The sequence below is a fragment of the Puntigrus tetrazona genome, chromosome 22 (genome assembly GCF_018831695.1).
Source record: "Puntigrus tetrazona isolate hp1 chromosome 22, ASM1883169v1, whole genome shotgun sequence".
Lineage (NCBI taxonomy): Eukaryota > Metazoa > Chordata > Actinopteri > Cypriniformes > Cyprinidae > Puntigrus > Puntigrus tetrazona.
The window spans coordinates 3,535,366-3,555,066 of NC_056720.1; the positions used below are offsets into that span (position 1 = coordinate 3,535,366).

Genomic DNA, 19,701 nt, shown 5'->3' on the forward strand with positions numbered 1-19,701 from the left:
TTGGCAGCAAATGTTTATTATTTAAAATATAAGTATTTCAGATAAAAATGTCACAAATAAAATCTAAATGTTATTTGATCATGTCTTTGTCGTGGAAATTGGCAAACTGATCATTTATTATTTAATGTATTTCATTATTATTGGAAAACCCAAGATTCAGATTTATTGAAGTTCAGCGGTAAAATTCAATAGTTTTCTTTTTTTGGTAAATTAATTATCAGTTTTAAATAGTTTTCCTCAAAAAGGTGACTATTTGAAAACATTTGTTTTTCCAAGATGAAAAGAAGGTGTTTTATTGTATCAGATTCTCTACTACACTGAAGGTATTCATATTTATTTATTTGGTAGATGTTTTTGTTAGATTGGGATATATTTACTATTCAAAAAAGTTAGTTTTAGTAATTTCCACGTGTGTCCAGCAGCTTCTCCTCACAGTAACAGTGTTAGTGTTTCCTGTTCAGTGAAAGTCCTGTTCTTCTTTCAAGACTACTAAACTATTAATAACAGACTGATGTGTTTCTACAAATTTTAGTTATTCAATATTTGAATGGTAGTTTTTTTTATTTATTTTTTGTAAAATCCAATGTATATGTATTACACTAGTTGAGATAGTTGTGAAAGGAATATTGAAAATATGAAAGAAACTCATTAAACAAGATCTGTGTTAAATCTGTTTAGAGACTGTTAGAAAAGTGATACCTGACAGAATCTGTTTGTGTTTGTTCTTCAGTGTCTGCTGCTGAAGTGAAGTCAGTGTCGGTGATGGAGGGAGATTCAGTCACTCTACCGACTGGTCATACTGATCTACAGAAAGATGATGTGATACGATGGAGGTTTAGACAAGAGGAATCTCTTTTAGCTGAAATCATCTCCACATCTGAAGAGAGATTCAGAAACACACACCTGGACCAGACTGGTTCTCTTATCTTCAAGAACATCACAACTGAACAGTCTGGACTTTATGAAGTTGAGATCATTAGTACTAGAAGCAGATACACCGTACACAGATCATTCAATGTGACTGTCAGGGTGAGTACATCAAAGTAATATTAAATATATTTAGATTCCTTTTACATTAATAGTTTAGAGAGATGAAAACTTATTTGCACTGAATTTAAAAAAACTATATATGTATTGTTTCATATTGAATTCAATGGAAAACAGAGCTTTGAATCATTTAGTTCAATGAATACATTTTCAAACACCAGTAAATATGCTCATGTTCACTTGCTCTTGAATCAAATGATCTTATAAACACATTTCTTTTATTCCTCAGTAGAAATCATGTTCGCTTTAAGTCTGATTTATTTTATACTCCAGACAGCATTTCAAGTTTAATCTCTTAAAACTGTTTCTGTTTGTTTTCATGTATCTGTTGTTGAGACAGATGACGTGGAGTCAGTATCAGTGCTGGAGGGAGATACTGTCACTTTACTCACTGGTCTTAAGGAAACAGAAAGAATTAAACAGATATTGTGGAAGTTTGGAGACGAAACCATTGCTGACTTAAACGGCTCTGTTACCAAGAATTGGAGCAACGTTTATCTGAATCGTACTACTGGGGACCTCACCATCAGTAATGTCAGAAATAATCAGTATAACTATTATGAAGTGGAGATCCACACAACAGCAGTGATCTTTCATAGGAAATACCTTTGTTACTGGTGAGTACTTATATTTTATGGTAGAATGAGGGAAGATCTTAGAAACCATGTGTGTATACTTTTAATTTGTAACTTATTTAGATGTTTATTGTTTAGATAAATGATTGTTGATATATATTTCACATATATTTAAAGTGTCCTTTATGTATAATTCATCTGTCTTTATGTATAATACTAAGTCATCTGGGCTTTTTAAACATGATTTTTGGCAGTTTACTTGACTGGATGAGTAATTGAATCCCATTTCACAAAAATAAATTAAAAATAATTAAGGTTCAAATTGTTCTATGACTTATACACAGGTATATTAAATATGCACATATTTCAATGTCATTAATTTAATTAAAGATATAATAGCATCACATTTAATGCAAACTGAGTAACTTCAATGAATTGTTCTGTAGGTTTTAATCCCTTAACTGTCACTCCTCTTTTGAACATATACTTCAAAACGTAAAATCTGAACTTAAATAGTTTGTTATTCATGAATGCTTTGGAAGACAGACCTCAGGTGTCTCTTTTTATGAGAAGATGAGGAGCATTTTAAAAAGTCAGTTTTAAAGAAGGTATGGTAGTTTAGCTTTGCTATAAGAAAATACATTAAAGTACAAAATGAGTAAATCCTGTGAACTCATTAGATTAGATTACCTCATTAGATTTATTGTTTACAGCTATTTTTAATGTAAACATTTTCAGTGTAATTTTATTTCATTGTAATTTTTGTGACAGATTGTGAAAGAGTAACCTTCATTGAAAAAGCAATGGCTTATGCCTAAAAGTTATCAGTAAAAAGCTAATCTGAAACTGTATCTCTATACGCTACAAGCTAAGTAAGGTTTTTTAAAAAGGATTTAAAGGATTTATTTATTTATTTTTGTAAATCTCATAATAATAAAATATAAGTAATAATTACAAAAGGTGTGTGTGTATAAATATGTATATATATGTGTATATAATTAAATGCTGACTGACATATCGGCTTATTATTATCTTGCACCCATATGGTAAAAGGTAATGTAATACTGATGTAACTCGGTTAGTCATTAAAAAGGATAAAAATACTCTTAATTGTGTTTGCATCAATAAATGCAAGTTTAAAGTAGATTTTACAGATGTTCTGGGTATTTCACACTCACCTTTTTTTAAATTATATTATTATCAACACGCATTCTGACAAGACTACAGTTATAGCCTATGCCAGATTAAACACAGAGAGACAGTGTAGAGGAATCTCATTATTTGACAGTTTATGTTTTGTTACATTTATAAATATTTAGGTGTCTGTAAGTGTGTTATAGATCATACACACGTTCACACTGATGTCTGTTTCAGGTTCAGGTCTGTCTCCAGCTGCTGCAGCAGGGATTGGTGTTGGTGGTGTTATTGGTGGTGTTATTGGTGGTTTTATTGCTGGTGTTCTGTTCACTGTTGCTGCTTTTCTGATCTGCCGTCGCTGCAAGAAACCTAGAAACAATCAGGGTAAGTATCATACAACACGGTACATATAGTACAGGGAGAAAGATTAAGATGATACTGTTTGATCTCAGCAGAGTATGATGTGTCTTCATTACTGTGCTGGTATTAAGAATATTTATTATTAAACAGCGTCACTGAAGAAACATCACTAATACAGAAATAATAAAGTCAGAACTGATCTTACTGAGTTTTTCACTTTAGACTAGACTGAAAAGCCACCTGTGTGTCGTTCTGAACATACTCTGAGAAAACATGCATAACTGGAAATACTAAACTAAAATAAATTTTATTAAACAAGCAACCAAATGGACACACTGTGCAGTTAAAGAAAGTTAGAAGAAAAACAGCCTGTCCTCTAACCAATACCCGTAGAGTTCATTGCATAAATCCACAAATACGAACCCATTATAACGTATGGCTGGCTTTATTCATCTTCTGAAAGTAAGAGCACAGTCCGTCTGCTTATAAGATATTAATACAAAGGTCGTGACATCAAATATGAGTTTTGTTTGAGACACAATGTAGCAAAAAGATCAACAAGCAGAGATACATGTTCTTATATTTATATATACAGTGCCTTGTGAAAGTATTCGGCAACCTTGAACTTTGTGACCTTTTGCCACATTTCAGGCTTCAAACATAAAGCTATCGAATGTAATGTTTTGTGAAGAATCAACAAGTGGGACGCAATCATGAAGTGGAATGAAATTTATTGGATATTTGAAACTTTTCTAACAAATAAAAAATGGAAAAATTAGGTGTGCAAAATGATGAATGTGCAAAATGTTTGCCCATTCCTCCTCGTGTCTACAACTCGAGCTCAGTGAGGTTGGATCGAGAGCGCGTTGTGAACAGCAGTTTTCAGTTCTTTCCACAGATTCTCGATTGGATTCAGGTCTGGACTTTGACTTGGCCATTCTAACACCTGGATATGTTTATTTGTGAACCATTCCATAGTAGATTTTGCTTTGTTTTGGATCATTGTCTTGTTGGAAGACAAATCTCTGTCCCAGTCTCAGGTCTTTTGCAGACTCCATCAGGTTTTCTTCCATAATGGTCCTGTATTTGGCTCCATCCATCTTCCCATCAATTTTAACCATCTTCCCTGTCCCTGCTGAAGAAAAGCAGGCCCAAACCATGATGCTGCCACCACCATGTTTGACAGTGGGGATGGTTTGTTCAGGGTGATGAGCTGTATTGCTTTTACGCCAAACATAACGATTTGCGTTGTTGCCAAAAAGTTTGATTTTGGTCTCATCTGACCAGAGCACCTTCTTCCACATGTTTGGTGTGTCTCCCAGGTGGCTTGGGATGTTTAGAGCTTGGGAAATCTTTTTGTATCCAAATCCGTCTTTAAACTTCTCCTCAACAGTATCTCGGACCTGTCTGGTGTGTTCCTTGTTCTTCATGGTGCTCTCTGCGCTTTAAACGGACCTCTGAGACTATCACAGTGCAGGTGCATTTATACTGAGACTTGATTACACTCAGGTGGATTCTATTTATCATCATTTGGGTCAACATTGGATCATTCAGATATCCTCACTGAACTTCTGGAGAGAGTTTGCTGCACTGAAAGCCCAATTTTTCTGTTTTTTATTTGTTAGAAAAGTTTTAAATATCCAAAAATTTACGTTCCACTTCATGATTGTGTCTCACTTGTTGTTGATTCTTCTAAAAAAATGACAGTTTTATAGCTTTATGTTTGAAGCCTGAAATGGGTCACAAGGTCACAAAGTTCAAGGGAGCCGAATACTTACACAAGGCACTGTGTATAATGAATAGTCTATATTTAGTCTATATATTTCATCAAAATAAATCTATGAATGACTGCTTCATGTCTATATGGAAATGAAAGATTTACAGTATATTTCAAATCTGTTTGCTTTCAGCAAGACATTGGGTCTATTAGGAAAACCAAACACTGTAAGATGTGTATCACGATGTTCTTTCAGATCCTAACAACATTAACACTGATTCGTTTTGACTAAGAAATAAAAATACTGTTTTAAATTGTAATAATAATTTAATAATAAGAGAAAAACAACTACTCATTTTAACAAGATATTTATGCTTGTTTAGTCATTTCTATTTTTCTATACTCTTTGAAGCACTATTAATAATTCACCCATTATTTTCTTTTAGTTTTGCTATAGTCCTCTGTACAACAGTTTTTATTAAATTATTGGTCAAACGAGGGTAAATTATTTAGCAATTAACCAAAACCATGTTATATTTGTTACTTCAATAATTCATTTATTAAACACTTATTACAGTGCTTCATCAGTGTTATGTGATGAGTTAAGACTCTTTTTCTCTTCTCACTTGTTTTTTTGTTTGTCTGTTTGTTTTCTCTTCCTCACTTTAGAAGAGAAAGGACAAAATGGCGCAGATGGTCCTATTAATGAAGAGACAAATTTGTCCAGCGATCCTAGTATGTTATAAGATGTGTATATACATGAATTGACATGAGGTTTTTGACATTAGTCTCAATGTCTGCCTTAATTTGAAAAAGGCTTTAATCAAGGAGCAAGAATTAACTCAAAGCCTGAGATTTTTTCATCCCTGAAGGAATTTATTGAAAATTTTTCAACAATTAGATCTTCATTTGCTCATTTTCAGTGTTTTTGTCAGATGCTTAGGCTTAGATACTTATTCTCAGATGCTTAGCTTAATAACCTAAACAAACAAACATGATTATATAAATCACTAAACATAGCATCATTTAAGCAACATTACTGGGATATTCACAGGTTAGTTTTTAGCATAGTAGTTGCTGAAGTAGTAGTAGCGCTCTCAAAGTTGATGAGTACATTGTGGCTTTTTCTGGTTGTCCTTGAACAAATTCAAGTTGCTTACACCAAACTTAGTAACCAAGTGCAGGATTTGTTCTTTTTCCTTCTTTGGTTTTGCAACCAGTAATAGCACCAACTTGGGTAAGAATGGAGAAACTGGAGAAGCACATCCACAAACGCTCTCTCCACGTTGATAATGTGATCACTGAAAATACAAACAAAGAGCAAGGAAGCTTAGTGGTCAGACCTTAAAACATATATAATCTGATAGATTTGTGTCTTTGTTTGCACAGTGATGAAATATATATAATTTTATTTTCCTTACTTGCATTTGGTTTGACAAACATACATATGAAGAGTGACTGAAATCAAACCGTTTGTGCTTTAGTAAAACTGAGTGAAGACTTTATTTGCTTTGATGTGAACAGAGAAACATGCTTTTGATATATGATGAAGCTGATAGCTGTTTGCTCTGATCCTTATTTTGCATTATTTTATATTCTTTTGTACTAAGAGCTAGTTTGACTGATTTACGGTAATGAAGGATGTTACAGCGATTGAATGTTACACCTGAAAAGTTTTGCAGAAATAATTGCATAAAAGGATAATGTGTAAGATTTTATTTTATTTTTTTGGTTGTTGTTTTTATTTGATGTTCTTCTGTTGTTACATCACACATATTCTGCTTTATTGAAGTGTTTATGGTGAAATGTTTTGTATTTGAAATATTGTACCTATAAGAGGTCCTCATATAAGCAATGTTTTAAATCTGTCTGTCACCTGATAAGATGTGAATGTGATATCTGAAGTGTTTTCTGAATTGAAGGTTTTAGTCCTCATATTCTTACAGGACTTAGAAGTGACGTTAATTTCTAAACATTTATTTTCTTCTGCTTTTGCTTACATTATAAACCGCTGTTAAAAACGCCTCAGAAGTTGACCGTATTGGTTTTAAGAAAATAAAATGCTGACTGATAATTCTGTTGTGTGTTTCTTAATGATATATTTCACTGATCTATATTGTGTTTTCAGTTTCATTTTATTGATTTCAGTTATTGTTGATGAGAAAATTACTTTACAGGAAAATTAAATGTTTAAATGTTTATGTGAAAGATTTTAAAAATTAATAGAGTATAAAAACAATGCTCTGTATTCATTCACTTTGTTTTTGTGAATAATGCATGAATGTGAATATCTTCTTCTTCTTCTTCTTCTTCTTCCTCTTCTTCCTCTTCTTCCTCTTCTTCTTCCTCTTCCGCTTATCCGGGGCCGGGTCAGTGGGGCAACAGTCTAAGCAGGGATGCCCAGACTTCCTCTCCCCAGACACTTCCTCCAGCTCTTCCGGGGACACCGAGGCGCTCCCAGGCCAGCCGAGAGACATGCCCGAACACCTCCCTTGGAGGCGTCCGGGAGGCATCCGGAACAGATGCCCGAGCCACCTCAGCTGGCCTCTCTCGATGTGGAGGAGCAGCGGGTCTACTCCGAGCTCCTCCCGAGTGACTGAACTCCTCACCCTATCTCTGAGGGAGCGCCCAGCCACCCTATGGAGGGAAACTCATTTCGGCCGCTTGTATCCGGGATCATCGTCCTTTGGTCATGACCCAAAGCTCATGACCATAGGTGAGAGTAGGAACGAAGATCGACCGGTAAATCGAGAGCTTCGCCTTGCGGCTCAGCTCTTTTTCACCATGACAGACCAGTACAATGACTGCATTACTGCAGAAGCTGCACGATCCGCCTGTCAATCTCTCGTTCCATCCTTCCCTCACTCGTGAACGAGACCCCAAGATACTTAAACTCCTCCACCTGGGGCAGGAGCTCCCCACCAACCTGAAGGGGCAAGCCACCCTTGTCCGACTGAGGACCAAGGCCTCAGACTTGGAGGTGCTGATTTTCATCCCTGCCGCTTCACATTCAGCTGCAAACCGCCCCAGCACACACTGTGAGGTCTTGGCCAGATGCAGCCAACAGAACAACATCATCAGCAAAAAGCAGAGAAGCTATCCTGTGGTCACCAAACCAGACCCCCTCCGGCCCTGATCAGCGCCTAGAAATCCTGTCCATAAAAATAATGAACAGGACCGGTGACAAAGGGCAGCCCTGTCGGAGTCCAACATGCACTGGAAACAAGTCTGACTTAATGCCGGCAATGCAGACCAAGCTCCTGCTCTGATCATACAGGGATCGGACAGCCCATAGCAAAGGGCCCTTACCCCATATTCCCAGAGCACCCCTACAGGACACCACGAGGAACCCGGTCGAATGACTTCTCAAATCCACAAAACACATGTAGACTGGTTGGGCAAACTCCCCAGGAACCCTCCAGCATCCTGGAGAGGGTATAGAGCTGGTCCAGTGTTCCACATCCAGGGCGAAACCGCATTGTTCCTCTTGAAGCCGAGGTTCAACTATCGGGCGGATTCTCCTCTCCAGTACCCTGGCATAGACTTTCCCAGGGAGGCTGAGAAGTGTGATCCCCCTATAGTTGGAGCACACCCTCCGGTCCCCCTTCTTAAAAAAAGAGGAACCACCACCCCGCCTGCCAGTCCAGAGGCACTTTCCCGCGTCCACGCGATGCTGCAGAGGCGTCAGCCAAGACAGCCCCACAACATCCAGAGACCTGAGGTATTCCGGGCGGATCTCGTCCACCCCTGGTGCCTTGCCACCGAGGAGCTTCTCAACCACCTCAGTGACCTCAGCCAGGGTAATGGTCGAGTCCCCCCCCGGATCCCCGGCCTCTGCTCCCTCAGTGGAAGACGTGTTGACGGGATTGAGGAGTCCTCAAGTATTCCTTCCCCGCCCGACAATATCCCCAGTCGAGGTTAGCAGGTTCCCATCAGCTAACCTCGACTGGGGATATTGTCGGTGATGGAAGGAATACTTGAAGGAATACTGAAAGAAACTCATTAAACAATATCTGTGTTAAATCTGTTTAGAGACTGTTAGAAAAGTGATACCTGACAGAATCTGTTTGTTTTTGTTCTTCAGTGTCTGCTGCTGAAGTGAAGTCAGTGATGGAGGGAGATTCAGTCACTCTACCAACTGGTCATACTGATCTACAGAAAGATGATGTGATACGATGGAGGTTTAGACAAGAGGAATCTCTTTTAGCTGAAATCATCTCCACATCTGAAGAGAGATTCAGAAACACACACCTGGACCAGACTGGTTCTCTTATCTTCAAGAACATCACAACTGAACAGTCTGGACTTTATGAAGCTGAGATCATTAGTACTAGAAGCAGATACACCGTACACAGATCATTTAGTGTGACTGTCAGGGTGAGTACATCAAAGTAATATTAAATATATTTAGATTCCTTTTCCATGAATAGTTTAGATATATATGTGTTGTACCTAATTTCATATTGAATTCAGTGGAAAACAGAGCTTTGAATCATTTAGTTCAATTAATACATTTCCAAACACCTGTAAATATGCTCATGTTCACTTGCTCTTGAATCAATTGATCTTCTAAACACATCTCTTTTCTTTCCCCTCAGTAGAAATCATGTTATAAGTCTGATTTATTTTATACTCCAGACAGCATTTCAAGTTTAATCTCTTAAAACTGTTTCTGTTTGTTTTCATGTATCTGTTGTTGAGACAGATGACGTGGAGTCAGTATCAGTGCTGCAGGGAGATACTGTCACTTTACTCACTGGTCTTAAGAAACAGAAAAATTAAACTGGCCTTCGCGTGTTCTTGTATTTTGTGTTTGCCTGCGTCTCTGATACTCCTGTTTGCCCTGTTGGACACCTGCCTGTTTTGACCATGTCTTCATGTAATAAAAAGCCTGCAAATGGATCCGCACGCCTCAGACCGCTCATTCGTGACAGAATGCAACCTCACACCAGGATCCAATTATAATCTTTTCACCCGAACCATGGCCAGGTAGGCGCGCACCGTTAGATGTCTTTGCTAACCCTCAAGCAGGGCACCCGATCACTTGAGGCGTTATACTCAGGAATTTCTGGACATGGCTTACCTCTCTGACCTACCAGACTGTTTATTGATCGACACTTTTTCACGAGGGAATAAATCAGCCACTCAAGACTAAACTTGTTCAGTAAGAGGGTCTACGTAGTCACTTGCTCCAGTTTATTGAGTTCGGTTTAGTGACTGTGGGGTCAGCTTTCACATTGGTTGCAAATGAGGAGGAAAAGGACACCGCATCAACTCCTGTAATGTTTAACCTTCTTCCCGAGCCGCTGCCCAAGATGGCGTATCTTCTTCCCGAGCCGCTGCCCAAGATGGCCGCCTTCTTCCCGAGCGCTGCTGCAAGATGGCATCCGCCGCCCAGAGCCGCTCTAGCCCAAGATGGCCGCCGCTCGCCAGAGCCGCTTTAGTAAGATGGCGCCGCCCGCCAGAGCCGCTTCCCAAGATGGCCGCCGCTAATCCGCCAGCGCCGCTTCCCAAGATGGCGCGCCCCCCCAGAACGCTTCCCAAGATGGCCGCCGCCGCCAATAAGCCGCTTCCCAAGATGGCGCCGCCCGCCAGAGCCGCTTCCCAAGATGGCATGCCGCCGCCTCCAGAGCCGCTTCCCAAGATGGCTAAAGCCTATGTCGTGCAAAGCCTCCAGTGCCCGCGCCCGTGCAGGTTTCCAGTGCCCGCGCCCTGTGCAAAGCCTCCAGTGCCCGCGCCCTTGCAAAGCCTCCAGTGCCCGCGCCCCTTTGCAAAGCCTCCTAGTGCCCGCGCCCGTGCAAAGCCTCCAGTGCCCGCGCCCGTGTAAACCTCCGAGTCCCAGACTCCACATCGGCTTGTAGACCCATCGGCTCCCCTGGGCTTCTAGCTCCCTCCTCTCCACGTGTCCGTCAGTCCACCAGCTCCACCAGGCTCCATCGTCTCTCGGCTTACGCTGGTCGGTCGTCGACCATCCGCTGCCTCAGGATTCCACTCCTCCAGCTCCATCTCAGTCCTCTGTCGCTCTGGCTTATGCCACGTCCTATCGTCCCCGTCTCCACATCAGTCGCGAAGCCTGCGGTGTCGCCTAGGACCTCCAGCGCCTCTGTGTCACCCCTGGCTCTTGGCTCTCCGCCTCCGCCTCAGTCTCCTCGACCACCGGCTCTGCCGCCATCGGTTGGCCCCATGGAGTCGATGGCGTTCCCCCTCCATGGCTCCTACCTCTGTCGGCGTCACCAAGAGACCATCATGGCCGGGCTCTGGATCGCCTCCACACCGGACTCCTCCTATCTTCTCCTGGCTCCTCCCTCCGTCTCTTCCCATCCCTGGACTCTGTCTGCTGACTCTTCCTGGAACCCCTCCCAAGCTCCTAGTTTTGTTTTGTGTTGTTTGTCTTGTGGAGCGCCAGACAGTCGCTCCTAGGAGGGGGCTTGTAAAACACCAAGCCAGCAGAGGGAGCTTTTACCTCTGGGTGATCAGTGATCACTTCCTCTGCTGCTACTTCCTGGCAGTGGACTATAAATACTGCAGCAAACCACTCACCTGCAGGTTGCATTGTTCGCCTGTTTCATTGTTTGGATTGCTATTGGTTTGTTTCTAGTTTCCTGTTTCCCTGGTTTTGACCCTCTCCTGTCTTTGGATATTCTGATTGTTTGCTGCCTGACCTGACCTTCTTTGCTTCTTGGATTTTGTGTTTGCCTGTCTCTGATACTCCTGTTTGCCCTGTTGGACGCCTGCCTGTTTTGACCATGTATTTTTAATGTAGACTCTTCATTTAATAAATAGCTGCAAATGGATCCATTTGCCAAACCGCTCATTAGTGATAATATGTATAAAAGTTATCAGTAAAAGCTAATCTGAAACTGTATCTCTATACGCTACAAGCTAAGTAAGGTTTTTAAAAAAGTATTTACAGGGTTTTTAATTTTTTTAAATTCTACAAATAAAATAAATATAAGTAATAAGTACAGCAAAAAAGTGTGTGTGTATATACAGTATGTATATATAATTAAATGCCGCATTGTCCAAACATATCGGCTGATTATTATCTTGCACCCATATGGTAATCGGTTAATGTAATAATAATGTAATAGAAAATACTCTAAATGCAAGTTTAAAGTAGATTTTATGGATGTTCTGGGTATTTCACACTCACCTTTTTTCTGCTGAAAGCACATTATAAAACTCTCAAAACTTTCTTGTTCTTCTCCAGTGTTTGTTCTTGAGACAGATGCTACGGTGTCAGTGTCGCTGATGATGGGAGATTCTGTCACTCTACACCTGTCATTTTAATATAATACCAGGAAAGAATGCGGTTTTATGGTTTGACAATCAAGACAACCACATCACTCAGTCAATCAACATTAATGATATGACTCTGAGCAGACTTCACCATCAGAAACATCATGACAAGATCAGTCTGGAAATTATACAGTAAATATCATCACAAGTAGCAGGACTATGGTCTTACTCAGGAATTTTCATGTTAATATTAATGGTCAGTAAATCAAAATCATGTTATAAGATTCTATTATATGTCTACATTTCTTTATATTTTGACTCTGATCACTCTAATGAAAGATTTTAAGCTGCCAAGTGACCTCTAGAGGAAGAGGACTGTGTCTCAGGTCTATAAAGGTGTATGGATACAGATACAGATAGAGCAATTTTCATCCAAGTTTCATGAAATGTTGAATCCAGTGTTTCAGAGTCAAATCCAGATCACTCTTTAAGAAATCAAGACTTCTGTAATAGCAAACAGTAAAATCATTATTTTGCACATATTTCTAATCATTGTCATGTGAGGATGTCTTTAACCAGATGCATTGATCTCACAAGTGTTAGGAGATTCTAAACTGTTATAAGAATTAAATCTCAGAGAAATGGTTTGTGTTTGTTTGCAGGTGTGTTTAGTAATGAGATAAAGATGGCGTTATAAGACAGTATCAGTGGGTGACTGGAAGTCTTTGACTCTACACAGTAATGTTGATAATACGCAGAGTGATGTTTCAAAAGAGTGGATGTTTGGACATCTCTCTATAGCAAAATTCCGATGGAAACTGAGCAACACTCCTTCATATAGCTTTCGTGACGTCAGATTTAAAAGATTAATCTGGATGTAAATATTAAACTGGAGATTTCTATTTTGTGAGGTCCAGCACTGAGACACACTGGATTTTATCAACTAAAGATCATCAACGGAACATATACCATACAGAAGAGCTTCAGTGTTTGTGTCTGTTGGAGTAACTCAAGTCTTTTAAAAACAAGACATTTTTATTATATTATTATCAACACGCATTCTGACAAGAATACAGTTATAGCCTATAAAGCCAGATTAAACACAGAGAGACAGTTGTAGAGGAATCTTATTATTTGACAGTTTATGTTTTGCTACATTTCTAAATATTGAAGTATCTGTAAGTGTGTTATAGATCATACACACGTTCACACTGATGTCTGTTTCAGGTCTGTCTCCAGCTGCTGTAACAAGGATTTGTGTTGGTGTTGTTGCTGGTGTTCTGTTGCTGTTGCTGCTTTGCTGCTTTTCTGATCTACCGCCGTTTGCAAGAAATCCTAAGAACAATCAGGGGTAAGTATCATATGGAACATGGTACATATAGTACAGGTAAAAAGATTAAGATGATACTGTTTGATCTCAGCAGAGTGTGATGTGTCTTCGTTACTGTGATGGTATTAAGAATATTTATTATTAAACAGCATCACAAAAGAAACACCACTAATACAGAACTAATCAAGTCAGCACAGATTTGAACTTTAGACTGAAAAGCCCTCTGTGTGTCGTTCTGAACAGACTGAGAAAACATGCATAACTTGAAATACTACTAATAAATATTAACTTTATAAGCAACCAGGACTCTATTATGCTGAGTATCTGTGACAAAATCAGTGTTTCATTCTGTAGGAGTCTAAAGATATTTCCGGCAGATCAAAATGAAATTATTAGACTTTATTATATGTCCTCTAGATGACTCTGACATTGTCTGTGACAGTGAACGGTTTACAGTAAAGTAAAGTTTGTTTTTAATAAGGATGAACAAACACTATGAAAAATAAGTCATTCCTGTTCATTTAAATATCATAATACGAATATAAAAGAAGACTAGAGAAGTACTATTTAAATGGAAAGAAAATACTTTTTAAATGGAAGTTAAATCAAAGAAACAAAATGATCAGTCAACAAAAACCTGCGTTCTTCAAACAAATTGCTTTGTCATTGTTTATAACCCTTGGATTTAATGTTTGTTGCTGTAGCTTCACTGTAGATGAATCATTACAATACAGCATCTGTGTTATATAACGAGTTCTGCTTGTTTTTTTTCTCTCTCAGACCCAAATCCTTCAGAGATTAAGCTAATGGAGAGTGCAGCGGAGAACAACGGTATGTTTCGTCACTCGCTGTAGCATTAAACACATGAAGAGTGAATGAAGTCAAACATATATAAAAAAAAACAGAAACGTGCTTTCTTTCAAGATGAGAGAGAGCTTATTACACCCGCATGTTTTTCATAAGTAATCTCAAGCTAAGCAATTAATTTCTTGATTGTGTTTATTTGATGCTCTTTCACGGTTACATCACAGATATTTGTGCTCATACCTAAAAAAAAAAAAAATAATTCAATATAGTACCTATAGACAGCATGTCTTTAAAGGGTTCAGTTTGTTACCAGCAGGTGTTCTTAATTAATGCTCTTCACTCAATTACTAAACTAATCATCTCATTGACTTTAACACTGCTTCAGTCTAACTTTTTTTTAAGACTGAGTGTGGATTTTATTGTTATAAAAGCTATAGAAAATACTTTTAAGTGGCACTTTAGTCCTTTGCACTGCAGTTAAATAAGAGAGAAAACGATCAGTCAACAAAAACCTGCATTCTTCAAACCAATCGCTCTGTTATTCTTTTAATGAAGTGATGATTGTTTATTAGTGATATACACCCTCATTAACTTCAACTCTTTATTATATATTTCATTATACGTGTTGCTGTGGAAAATAAGATTATTTTAAATATTTACATATTAGACATTTATAGTTTTACAGCTTGAAACACTATTAATAAAAACTGACCCATTAGTTTCTCTTTAAGTGTCCTCTGTACAACAGTTATTAAAAATATTGGTCCAATTAGAGGTTAAGTGTTGAAATTAACCTTTCTTTCACCAGATAATACAGCAGGAGCTTCATAATCCTCAACATCACATATTTGTTACAGTGGCTTCGTTAATTCATTTATTAAACACTTATTACTTCATCAGTGTTACGTGATGAGTTCAGACTCTTCTTCTCTTCTAGACTGACTTGTTTTTTTGTTTTTCTCTTCCCTCAATTCAGTAATGAATGGACAAAACCAAGATAACCAGGACACACGTTAATGACCACGACCTTCTTTGAAACGGAGAACAGCAGTGGTTTATAGTAACTGTACACATGAAGGAAAATATACGCGTGAACCGTTTGAGCTTGAAACCCTTTTATTTGCTTTGGCATAAATAGAGAAGCGTTCATTATATGAAGAAGCTGATATAACAGATCGCTGTTTGCGCTGAGTCTGATATTGCACTATTATTAAATTTTTATTACATTTCTAGTTTGACTGATTTGAAGTGATGATGTTACACCGTGAAGTAGCTTGATTGTTACGCCTGAAGTATTTTTCTTGTTTTTATTTGATGTTCTTCTGTTGTTACATCACACATGGGCTTTGCCTGAAGTGTTCATGGTCAAATATTTTGTATTTGAAATATTGTACCTAGATCATTATATATGTTTCATATGTGTCTTTCACCTGATAAGATGTGAATGTGATCTCTGAAGTGTGTTCTGAATTTCTGAAGATGTTTTGCTGAAGACTGATATCACGTTTTAAACGGGATGAAGATTTATTTTCTTCTGCTTTTTGCTTCATTTATAAACCAATGCGAAAATGCCTTACAGTTGACTGTTAGTTTTAAGAAAATAAAACGCTGAGTGACTCTTTATTTGTTGATTTCAGTTATTATTGATGAAAAGATCACAGATACATGTTTTCTATAATATATTTTTGACTGTTTAAGATTAAAAGACTCAGTTATACTGATAAATAAAAAAATAGATAAATATATAGATATAGATATTTATCCTGTGGGGGGGTGTTCTGGGAATATGGGGTAAGGGGCCCATTGCTAAGGGCCGTCCGGTCCCTGTATGATCAGAGCAGGAGCTTAGTTCGCATTGCCGGCATTAAATCAGACTTGTTCCCAGTGCATGTTGGAGGGGGTCTGGTTTGGTGACCACAGGATAGCTTCTCTGCTTTTTGCTGATGTTGTTTTGTTGGCTGCATCTGGCCAAGACCTACAGTGTGTGCTGGGGAGTGAAGAGGCTGGGATGAGAATCAGCACCTCTAAGCCTGAGGCCATGGTCCTCAGTCGTACAAGAGTGGCTTGCCCCCTTCAGGTTGGTGGGGAGCTCCTGCCTGAGGTGGAGAAGTATCTTGGCGTCTTGTTCACGAGTGAGGGAAGGATGGAGCGAGAGATCGACAGACGGATCGGTGCAGCTTCTGCAGTATTACGGTCACTGTACCGGTCTGTCATGGAGAAGAAGAAGCTGAGCCGCAAGGCGAAGCTCTCAATTTACCGGTCGATCTTCGTTCCTACTCTCACACATGGTCATGAGCTTTGGGTCATGACCAAAAGGATGAGATCCTGCATACAAGCGGCTGAAATGAGTTTCCTCCGTAGGGTGGCTGGGCACTCCCTTTAAAGATAGGGTGAGGAGTTCAGTCACTCGTGAGGAGCTCGGAGTAGACCCGCTGATCCTCCACATCGAGAGAGGCCAGCTGAGGTGGCTCGGGAATCTAATCCGGATGCCTCCCGGACGCCTCCCAATGGAGATGTTCCAGACATGTCCCACCGGGAAGACCTAGGAGACGCTAGAGACGTGCTAGTCAATTGCTAATCATGCTGGAAACAAAATAGTCACATGCTAGTCACGCTAGCGACATGCTAGTCAATTGCTAATCATGCTGGAAACATGATAGTCACATGCTAGTCATGCTAGCGACATGCTAGTCACATGCTGGATGCAAGCAACATGCTAGTCACATGCTAGTCACGCTAGCGACATGCTAGTCAATTGCTAATCATGCTGGAAACATGATAGTCACATGCTAGTCATGCTAGCGACATGCTAGTCACATGCTGGATGCAAGCAACATGCTAGTCACATGCTAGTCATGCTAACGACATGCTAGTCAATTGCTAATAATCCTGGAAACATGTTAGTCACATGCTAGTCATACTAGCGACAAGCTAGTCACATGCTAGCGACATGCTAGTGACATGCTAGTCATGCTAGTACCATGCTAATCACATGCTAGTCATGCTAGCGACATGCTAGTCACATGCTAGTCATGCTAGCAAAATGCTAGTCACGTGCTAGTCATGCTAGTCACATGCTAGTCATGCTAGCGACATGCTAGTCACTTGCTAATCAAGTTTGAAACTGGCTAGCGACGTGCTAGTCACATGCTAGTCATGCTAGCGACATGCTAGTCACATGCTAGTCATGCTAGCGACATGCTAGTCACTTGCTAATCATGGTGGACACTTGCTAGCGACATGTTGGTCACATGCTAGTCATGCTAGCTGCATGCTAGTCACCATGCTAGTCACATGCTAGTCACTTGCTAATCATGGTGGACACTTGCTGGCGACATGCTGATCACATGCTAGTCATGCTAGCGACATGCTAGTCACTTGCTAATCATGGTGGACACTTGCTAGCGACATGTTAGTCACATGCTAGTCATGCTAGCTGCATGCTAGTCACATGCTAGTCATGCTAGTCACTTGCTAATCATGGTGGACACTTGCTAGCGACATGCTAGTCACATGCTAGTCATGCTAGCTACATGCTAGTCACATGCTAGTCATGCTAGCGACATGCTAGTCACTTGCTAATCATAGTGGACACTTGCTAGCGACATGCTAGTCACATGCTAGTCATGCTAGCGACATGCTAGTCAAATGCTAGTCATGCTAGCGACATGCTAGTCACTTGCTAATCATGCTTGAAACTTGTTAGTGACATGCTAGTTATGCTAGTACCATGCTAGTTACTTGCTAATCATGCTAAAAACATGCTAGCGACATGCTAGTCACATGCTAGTCATGCTAGCGACATGCTATTCACTTGTTTTTCATGCTGGAAACTTGCTAGTCACATGCTAGTCATGCTAGCGACATGCTAGTCACATACTAGTCATGCTAGCGACATACTAGTCACTTGATAATCATGCTGGAAACATGCTAGTCACATGCTAGTCATGCTAGCGACATGCTAGTCACTTGCTATTCATGCTGGAAAATTGCTACCGACATGCTAGTCACATGCTAATCATGCTAGCAACATGCTAGTCATGCTAGCTATATGCTAGTCACTTGCTAATCATGCTGGAAATATGCTAGTCATATGCTAGTCATGCTATCAACATTATCAACATTATTATTAGCAGCCATTATCAAGCAACCTAGCAACCAAACTCTAAACAGACATATCTTCAAAACCAAACGTCACAGTGACATGGGGGTGGGCTCGTTTGACTCGGGGCAGGAGACAGGTAATCGTGAATCTATTAACTTTTTTTCTTAGCCACGCCCTAGCGACCACTATCAATGACCTTAGCAACCCAAGCCCACACAGGCATACTTCAAGTCTGAATGTCTTAGAGACATGGGGTTTGATTTATTTAATTCATAATGACAAGCACACTTTAGTACATCATGATGGTCAGCTGCCAATTCAGCAACCAAACAATGTACCCTAGCCACCGATTAGCAAGACCTATGTCTCTGCATCACAATATCGTATAGACATGGGAACTGGTTCTTCTGACTTGTTTTAGCAAACCGGACTTCAGACATGTTAGTCATGCTAGCTAGTACTACATGCTAACAGTGACTAGCTACATGGTCATCCATGATGAGAACTCTATAAAACTCAATAGTAGGTAGCAACCAAGTTGCAAATTTGGCCACGGCAAGCACCACTCACATTTTCTTCAGGAAATGTACTTTCTAGTTATTATTATTACTTCATTGTACAAAAACCAAAACAATTTTATTTCCTCCAGTGTATTTTATTCGTCCAAATGAAATCAAATATTGTTTTTTTTTAAGATGGCAAATGTAATAGCACTCACATGTATCGATTTTATTCATAACTAACCTATATTTGAAATTCAGTCCCTGTATATGTTTTTACATTTACGGATTAAATGTCCAATATGTCACATTGATCCATTACTGTTATATTAACCACGCCCATCGAACAGTGATGACCAATCAGAGCACATCTTCAGCTGCTGGGTAAAACAAAAACAGTAACCAAAGATGCTAAAAATGTTTTTTTTTTTTTTTATGCACATGCTATCTACCAAAACAAATAAAACCACATTTGTTTACAGGTATAAATAAGGCCTTCTGTTTAAATGGAAGACTGTAAACCAATATAATCAGTATACTGCTGATATCAAAATAAAATGGTTTAGTTTGATCCTCAAACAACTTTTGATACGAATGCATTGAGAGAGCTGAGAGAATCAGGAACAAATGAATGGGCTGTTTTAAGTCAGCTGTGGTTTTCTGTACAATATAAGTGCATGTAAAATAAATGTCTGTTACATGTAGAAGAGTTGTTGGGTTGTCTAGTATTAAATAGTAAATGTTCATGCTTAATTACTTTTGATTACTGTTATTATTATTTTTTAATTACATCATAGTTTTGGAGAGAATTAAATGCAAATTCACCCTAAAGCAACAACCATTTGCCGTATATGTTTTTATGTTGTCAGGGTCACTCTGAATAC

At 39.2% G+C, this 19,701-nt stretch overlaps 2 long non-coding RNA genes across 2 annotated transcripts; both read left to right on the forward strand.

The window, feature by feature from the left end:
- Positions 1-4,886: 4,886 nt before the first annotated feature.
- LOC122327599 lies at positions 4,887-9,087 on the forward strand. The gene is made up of 2 exons (XR_006247679.1): positions 4,887-5,571; positions 8,921-9,087. It is a non-coding gene; the product is annotated as an uncharacterized LOC122327599 (long non-coding RNA).
- A 4,483-nt stretch (positions 9,088-13,570) lies between these two features.
- On the forward strand, positions 13,571-15,835 carry LOC122327585. The gene is made up of 2 exons (XR_006247661.1): positions 13,571-14,236; positions 15,189-15,835. It is a non-coding gene; the product is annotated as an uncharacterized LOC122327585 (long non-coding RNA).
- The last annotated feature ends 3,866 nt before the right edge of the window (positions 15,836-19,701 follow it).